This window comes from Monodon monoceros, unplaced genomic scaffold, assembly GCF_005190385.1.
Source record: "Monodon monoceros isolate NGI ecotype Baffin Bay Population unplaced genomic scaffold, NGI_Narwhal_1 Super_Scaffold_11, whole genome shotgun sequence".
Lineage (NCBI taxonomy): Eukaryota > Metazoa > Chordata > Mammalia > Artiodactyla > Monodontidae > Monodon > Monodon monoceros.
In genome coordinates, this window is record NW_021703767.1 from 19,762,313 (window position 1) to 19,771,419 (window position 9,107).

The 9,107-nt window shown below is 35.3% G+C and overlaps 1 pseudogene; it reads right to left on the bottom strand.

The window, feature by feature from the left end:
• Positions 1 to 6,570: 6,570 nt before the first annotated feature.
• On the bottom strand, positions 6,571 to 7,498 carry LOC114891243 (annotated as a pseudogene).
• Positions 7,499 to 9,107: the final 1,609 nt, after the last annotated feature.

The window sequence follows — 9,107 nt, forward strand, 5'->3', positions numbered from 1 at the left end:
GTCTGAAACAGGGCTTATGGGACCCAAATCAAGCTGTTGGCAAGTCTGTGCTTCCTCTGGAGACTCTAGGGAAGAATCGATGTCTTGCCTTTTCTAGCCTGTAGAGCTGCACTCCTTGGCTCATAGCCCCCTCCTCCATCTTCAAAGTCAGAGGCATAGACAGCACCCCCTCTCTCTGCTCCTATTCATGCCTTCCATTCTATTTGTAGTCCAATGTTCTTCTGCTTTCTTCTTCTAAAAACACTTGTGATGTCATTTAAGGCCTACATGAGGATAACCTCTTCATCTCACTATTCCTAAATTAATCACATCTGTAAAGACATTTTTTTTTTTGTAAAGACATTTTTGCATGTAATATAAGACTCACAGATACTAGGATTAGGACCTAGATATTTTTTTGGAGGAGAGAGGTGCTATTTAGCTTACCACTAATATGAAAGTATCATTGGAAAAAAAATGTAATCTTTCAGACATCAAATTGTTAATCTGATTGGCACAAGCTATTAATAATAAGGCAAGGATTTTGAGTGAAAGCCATCATATAGCTATAGCTTTGTTGTATAAATCAATAGCAAAAAAACAAAAACAAAAATCTACTATTTTAAAGACATTATTAAAACAGCCAATCAATGTAAATTGGTATAATCAACTCTGCCTTTTTTTATTTCTGTTTATTGTAAAGTTTATTTATTTTTACAATTGCTTCCATTTCAACGTTGGCAAGGACAACCACAGAAACAAACTTTTAATCAAATTTGTTCTCATAGCCTAGTATATGTCTAAATTCTTAGAAAATGCCATTTTATATTTGCAAACATTCACTCTGATTAAACATACTTTGGGGTGATTGATATGCTCATATATGTAAAATAGATTCTAGGTAATCAAGAATTAAAGCATCAGACAATCAGGAACAAAAGTTTGCAAATTAGCCTTGAATAGGATGTTTATAAATGAGTAATTTATTAATCAGTCTGGCATTCTGCTATAACAGAATACCATATACTAGGTGCCTTAAACAACAAACATTTATTTCTCACTGTTCTGGAGGCTGAAAGTCTGAGATCAGCCTTGTGGTCAGCATGCTTAGATGCCAGCTTGATCATATTCATAGTGAGGGCCTTCTACTTCTTTCCAGATCATTGCCTTCTTGCTGATTCCTCACATGGAGGGAGAGAGAGAGCTCTGGTCTCTTCATCTTATAAAAGTACTAACCCCATAATGGGGGCTCCACCCTAAGGACCTCATCTAAATTTAATTACCTCCCAAAGCCCCCACCTCCACATAGGGTTTCAACATATGGATTTTGGAGGAGCCCAAATATTTAGTCCATAGTAAGTGGCAAGCAATTATTCACTAAAAATATTTGGTTTCAGGAAATGTATTCTACTGCAGATCACTTAGGATATGTTGTTAGTATCTAAAATATTTGGGATCCATTATCTAACCTTTCAATATTAGCATCCAACTTGTATCATTTCTTGAATAACAAGACAAGGGTAGACTGATTTTTTTCAATTTTTGAAAGAGATTAATGAATCAAAAAGAACGAAAAGATTCAATATTTTTCATCACAGGAGAGTATGTTTACTAATTATCAGATTGGAAAATTGAAATGATACACTTCAGTTCATCCCAAAAATGTAATATTACTCAAGTGGTAAAAGCTTAATAAATGTATTTTTGAGTGCACTACTTGAAAATTTGAAAAAAAAATGCTCTCCTCCCCACAATGAAGGGGCTGTGATTTAGCTAGTTCTTATTAGTGGTTTTTCTAATGTTAGTAACTTTGTCATGTAGAGTAATTACAGAGTATAACCAAGTGGGTGACTGTTGTATTAACTATGATTTCTCAATTGAATCTGTTAATTTGACAAGGAGTAAATGTCTAGTTCTTAAAAATAGCAGTGGAGTTCTTTGTGGTACTTCACAAATACCCAGCCAACCCTTGTCAATTAATTTAATTTGCTTAGTGGAATTTAGATGACCTTCATAAAATATTCTCTTGATTTATCTAGTCACGTTGTAAATAAAAAAGATTAATCAAGATGTAATACAAAGGAAAATGAGTTTCCTTTTATAGAATTTCACTTGATTAGAAAAAGAAATAAAGTCTATAAAATGTGGTAGAGAAGTATTAAAGCTCCTTATTCCTATAGGGCATATATTCTGTTGCTTTAATTCATTTTTCAGATGAAGTCTATAAATAAATGTATACATAAGAAAACCACAGTATTTTCTCTTTAGATGATTCTAAAGTTTTCTAGTTACCTAGCAAAATTGGCATGCATGTATATGCATATATGCATATATGTGTATATGCATAATGTATATGTCATGTTTCTGTATACATATATGCATACTGTACATAAATATTAGTCTTAAAAATTTAAATAAATTTACCAGTTGTTGATATACAACTTTTCATGAAGGAATTTTGTAAGACAGATTAAAGACAGGAAGAAAAGAAACTGCAAAACAGTGCCTCTCTAACATCTTTCATCTCTAAAACATAAACTACATTCAGTCATCAAGGATAGAGACCTTCATTAAGGATAGAGAAGTGTAGTGAAATTGAATTTTTAGATATTTTAGAATTAACAATATGATGAGAGTGACTTAGTGTGATACGCACACATGACAGATGAAAAATATCTGGTTGAGTTATTACAACAATGATTTTGTCATTTTATCACAAAAAATAACCCAACATGTTCCACCTGAATAAGATTACTTAAGAATGTGTGCATAGAACATAAAATTGGCTAAGGGTCTGCCTTAGCTCATGGAGTATTAGGTGGCTCAATTCAACCTTTTCATGAGAATAACTAAAAGGTTTGACAAAATAATCAAGGCATCTTATTGATGGTGTGAGATATAGCACAAACACTGGGAAAAATTCAAGTACTGAAAGCTGATTCTGCTAAGAGGGCAGGCGTATTCTGATAAAAAGGAAAAAAAAAGAAAGAAGAAAGAAAGGGAGGAAGGAAGAAATAAATAAAGAAAGAAAGAAAGAAAGAAGGAGAGGGAGAGAGAGAGAGCAAGAGAGAGAGAGCGAGAGAGAGAGAGAGAGTGAGAGTGAGAGAGAGAGAGAGAGAGAAATAAATAAAGAAAGAAAGAAAGGAAGGAAGGAAGGAAGGAAGGAAGGAAGGAAGAAAGAAAGAGAAAAAATGAGCCTCAAAAATTGGCTGTCTTTTTGATGTCCTCCTTAGTCTATGGAGACTCAAGTTCAAGATGAGGGCATAACAAAGGCAGAAATTATGACAAACCTTCACTAACTTAAGCATTTTTTTTCCTTTTTAGGTTTAAATAAGGAACCAGCTAAAGGATCCATTCTAATTCACTATTTTTCTCTAATTATCCCTCTATCCATCTCCCTCTCCTCCTTGGCAACCACAAACTAAAGCTTGTATCCCCCAAAACTATGTACTAAGATAAAGATGAACCATAAGTTAAATAGCTCTAAAATGCACACTTATGGCCCTGTGTTGGATCACCCAAGTGATTTGGAAATATTCAAATATTAAAATTGGGATAATGTAGCTCTAGACTAATAGAAACCCCAGAAGACCTCAGGAGAAAGAAACTCTTTCCTCCTCTACAGGGGAACAATATTCTAACATCAGGTAAAGAAAGGTTGATTGGAAATTCCAATAAATTGTTTCTCTAACATTATTTCCAATGTCTGGATGCTTGAAGGGAATAAGCTTATGAAGTCGTGTAGAGACATGTGACCTTGATTTATATTTTGGGTATCTATGAGTCAAGATATTCCTTAGATAAGGAATGTTGTTACTGCCATTGGCTGTATCAGGCAGACAGACAATTGTTAATGGCTCAAGATTCTATAAAAATATTGATGAACTAGTTGTTGGCCAGGGCATCCAGTGCTAAGATGACTACCAGAAGTATCTCCAACTATGTTGACCCTTGGGTCCTGACTTTTATCATGGGTGTCTTGGTTAAGGGATGTAAAACAGCAACTCTGCAGTGGGTTTATCATGCATGATGGTAGTTGATACCATATGTACAGTGTATGAGTATAAATATTTTAGCTCCTTATTTACATTTACTCCTAGGTATTTTATCTTTTTGATGCAATTGTAAATGGGGTTATCTTTTTAATTTCTCTTTCTGATATTCTTTCCTTTTGATCATGATGTATAATCCTTTTAATGTATTGTTGAATTCAGTTTCCTAACATTTTGTTGAGTTTTTTTTTTTTTTTTTTTTTGCGGTACGCGGGCCTCTCACTGTTGTGGCCTCTCCCGTTGTGGAGCACAGGCTCCAGACGCGCAGGCTCAGCAGCCATGGCTCACGGGCCCAGCTGCTCCGCTGCATGTGGGATCTTCCCGGACAGGGGCACGAACCCACGTCCCCTGCATCGGCAGGCGGACTCTCAACCACTGCGCCATCAAGGAAGCCCTTGTTGAGGTTTTTGCATCTATGTTCACCAGTGATATTTGTCCATAATTTTATTTTTTGTGTGTGATCTTTGTCTGATTTTGGTATCAGGATGATTCTGGTCTTGTAGAATGACTTCAAAAGCATTACTTTCTTTGCAAATTTTTTGGAATAGTTTGGGAAATATAGGTGTTAATACGTCCCCAAACATTTGGTAGAATTTACCTGTAAAGCCATCAGATCTTGGACTTTTGTTTGCTGGGACTTTTTAAAATTATTGATTCAACTTCATTACTGGTAATTAGTCTGTTCATATTTTCTATTTCTCTTTTTCCTTCCTTCCTTCCTTCCTTCCTCCCTCTACCTTTCTCCCTTTCTTTCTCCTCCTCATTTAGTTGATATACTTTGGTGTATGGGGCTCTCTACCCCATTTATATTTCTAAGGTTCTTCCTCCAGAGAACATCAAATCAGTATGGTCACATTTAGGGGCCTCACTGTTTGCTTTATTGGGTTCAAAAATCCATCTGAGTTTTACTGGCTGTGCTACAGGGGTGCCATGGGTGTGTTTTTCTACAATCCTGAAGATCATGGTATTTGTTTTGACAGAGGCATAAGCAGCAAAATATTTTTGTAGGGTTCTAGTGAGTCATCTGTCTTTAGGAGTATGGATCTCAGTCATTCAAATTATTTTTAATGAAAATATAAATTATTTTATTATAAAAATTTATACAAAATAAAACATTAACACAACAGTTAAAAGTAAAATTTAAACAGAATTAAGCCAGTCCATAAAACATTTCAAATGAAAAAGTAATAACAGAAACCTTATCAGCTTATTTGAAATTATTCATCTTTAGATATATGATGCTTTATTTCCTAGACTTAAAATAGTGATCTCCATTACAATTAGTTAGGCTGTGAAATATTGAATATTATTTTTAAAAGACAAACAGATTCTTAAGCTCAAAGATTAACAAATCATTGGAAAGTGATCACCAAAATCTTTGGGTATTTGTTATCAAAATCGTAAATCCAGAATACAAAATCTACCGGAAATAATCTAAACAAACACCAAATTACTTAAATGAAACTCAGTTTCTGAGATGGTATCAAGAGAAAAATAAAATCTTATTTATATACAAGGTTGTATACACAAATAGATTTTTGTCAATATACTTTTAAAAAACAAATCAAACCAGCGCCCATTCCTGAAAATCCTTTCTACACTATGCTGGAATTTAAAAGGACTTTTAATAACTTCAAGGTTACATAGAAAAATAAGTTTTTTTATTGTTGAAATTACAAATAATTTTCTTTTGAACTTATTGAAGTTTACAGTATTAAGTCCAAAGCTTCTAGAGAGCAGTTCTTCAGTATTAATGCTTTTCCCCTCCTCATTAAAAAAGGGATGAATTCTATGAGGGGGCAACGCTTAAATGTAAAGAAGCCATTCTCCCCAAGAAATTCCCCCTCAGAACCCAGACATTGGCTTTCACAAACAAGCTCTTCACACAACTGTTTCTAAAGAAAAAGTTGCTACCAGACTACTGCACTCACTCTCCTTATTCATTTAAAATCAGCTTTTAGAGATATTCAGTGACAAACTATCATTTGGATGACTCTGTCTAAACATGTACTGATGTCAGACAAAAGAATAAATATCTGCTGATATCTGGAGCTAAATCTCAATCTAGAAAATAAGGATTTTATTTACTTGATTATTGTCAAAGTTGTGTTGATTCAAGTAAGATGTTCTATCTTGATTAATGCCATTACTCCATAAATAGTCACTTTTTCCAAAACTGCATTCAAATTTCATGTTGTACATTTCATAGTAGGAACCTAGATGGGTAGGTTCTGACACCTATAATCAGCACAGACTGTCTTTGACAAATGATCATCTAGTCACAATTTGTGCTTTCTTCCCCCATTTCTGGACAAAAAACAGTCAGAAAAGATTTTAGGGTATATTGCATAGAATGACTGCCTCCAATAAATCAGCTCCCCAGAAACACAGGATGAGGATGATGTTTTACAATATTTCCTGTAAGAAAGTTCATTAAAAATTATCTTACACACATCTTTTTTTCAGAGCCTTCCTAACATAGATTTTGCCATATAATTTCTATTAATAGCTCTAAGTGATGGAGAAACAATTTTTACTATCATGCAGACATTTTTAGTTACTTTTTCTTGGCCTTCAGTACTGGAGGTAGAGAAATCTTAAAGGCTGTCTTGCATGTAGTGCAGATAGGGCTGAAATTGCAGAATACTGACAAGCACACAGAACAGATGTAGCCTATTTCGATGAGATTTCGATGACAGAAACAAGCAGCCCGGTAGTCAACAAGAATTGGGGGTGGGAGGATTAACTGAGATCTCTGATCTTGATCAGGAAGAAAAACTCACAGTAAATACTGCAGAAGGGAGGGCCTCTGAGGCACCTTCAAGTACAGTCACCCTGTGATGTCACAAGCCTTTTGGAGGAGTTCTGAATCAGAGTCTAACACGCAGGCACCAATCAAAATATTCTGCTTCTGTGCTGCAAAGTTGACATTCATGAAGTTCATATATTGCAACACACTGTCTTCTGCAGCCTTAATCACCCAATAGACGATTTAACTTCCTGATTATCTTTAACCTCCTTCTTCATTCCATGAATGTAGCAAACAACTTTGGCGAGGGATCCTGCCAGCAGAGTTTCTGTATGTTGATCCTCTATGTCACTCTTGGTCATTAGATCTTTTATCTCTTCAACAATAATTTTATTTGCTGAAGTTAACAACTCATATTTTCATCTTCACTTCCTGAGGGATTAAATTCAGAAGAAGGGTTGCCAGAGTCTCCAAAGAAGTCTCCAAGTCTGCCATTCTTTCCGGGATATAAGAATTGAGTTTCTTGAATGTGACTTGCTATCACAGCAAGTTTGTTGGAACGATTCATGAATAAATGAGAATTTCCTAACACCATCACTGCGTTTAAGCATTTTGATAAAGTAAACTGAGATTACTTTAATGCTTGCTTTCTCCACCAAATTAGGCTGGTATCAACTACGATAACTAGAAGATTCAATTCATCTTAGTCTGAGACCATGGCAGCCCGGGTCCCTCAGCACACAGCCACTTGCAGTCTCAAATTTTTAAATAATTATATCTCTTCAAATATTGACTGTTTTCCCTCCACATTTGTGACCATCCAATGAGCCCATATAACACATAGGGCATACTTTTTTTTTTTTTTTTTTACGTCTTTATTGGAGTATAATTGCTTTACAATGGTATGGTAGTTTCTGCTCTATAACAAAGTGAATCAGTTATACATATGCATAAGTTCTCATATCTCTTCCCTCTTGCGTCTCCCTCCCTCCCACCCTCCCTATCCCACCCCTCCAGGCAGTCACAAAGCACCGAGCTGATCTCCCTGAGCTATGCGGCTGCTTCCCACTAGCTATCTACCTTACGTTTGGTAGTGTATAGATGTCCATGCCTCTCTCTCGCTTTGTCAGAGCTTACCATTCCCCCTCTCCATATCCTCAAGTCCATTCTCTAGTAGGTCTGTGTCTTTATTCCTGTCCTACAGGAATAAAGGTTCTTACAGGTTCTTTATGACATTTTTTTTTCTTAAATTCCATATATATGTGTTAGTATAAGGTATTTGTCATTCTCTTTCTGACTTATTTCACTCTGTATGACAGACTCTAGGTCTATCCACCTGATTACAAATAGCTCAATTTCGTTTATTTTTATGGCTGAGTAATATTCCATTGTATATATGTGCCACATCTTTATCCATTCTTCCGGTGATGGGCACTTAGGTTGTTTCCATCTCCGGGCTATTGTAAATAGAGCTGCAATGAACATTTTGGTACATGACTCCAAGATTGCTTTGGATATTCGGGGACTTTTGTGTTTCCATACAAATTGTGAAATTTTTTGTTCTAGTTCTGTGAAAAATGCCAGTGGCAGTTTGATAAGGATTGCATTGAATCTGTAGATTGCTTTGGGTAGTAGAGTCATTTTCACAATGTTGACTCTTCCAATCCAAGAACATGGTATATCTCTCCATCTATTTGTATCATCTTTAATTTCTTTCAGCAGTGTCTTACAATTTTCTGCATACAGAACTTTTGTCTCCTTAGGTAGGTTTACTCCTAGATATTTTATTATTTTTGTTGCAATTGTAAATGGGAGTGTTTTCTTGATTTCATTTTCAGATTTTTCATCATTAGTGTATAGGAATACCAGAGATTTCTGTGCATTAACTTTGTCTCCTGCTACTTTACCAAATTCATTGATTAGCTCTAGTAGTTTTCTGGTAGCATCATTAAGGTTCTCTATGTATAGTATCATGTCATCTGCAAACAGTGACAGCTTTATTTCTGATTTGGATTCCTCTAATTTCCTTTTCTTCTCTGATTGCCATGGCTAAAACTTCCAAAACTATGTTGAATAAGAGTGGTGAGAGTGGGCAACCTTGTCTTGTTCCTGATCTTAGTGGAAATGCTTTCAGTTTTTCACCATTGAGGACGATGTTGGCTGTGGGTTTGTCATTTATGGCCTTTGTTATGTGGAGGACAGTTCCCTCTATGCCTACTTTCTTCAGGGTTTTTATCATAAATGGGTGTTGAATTTTGTCAAAAGCTTTCTCTGCATCTATTGAGATGATCATATGTTTTTTCTCCTTAAATTTGTTAATATGGTTT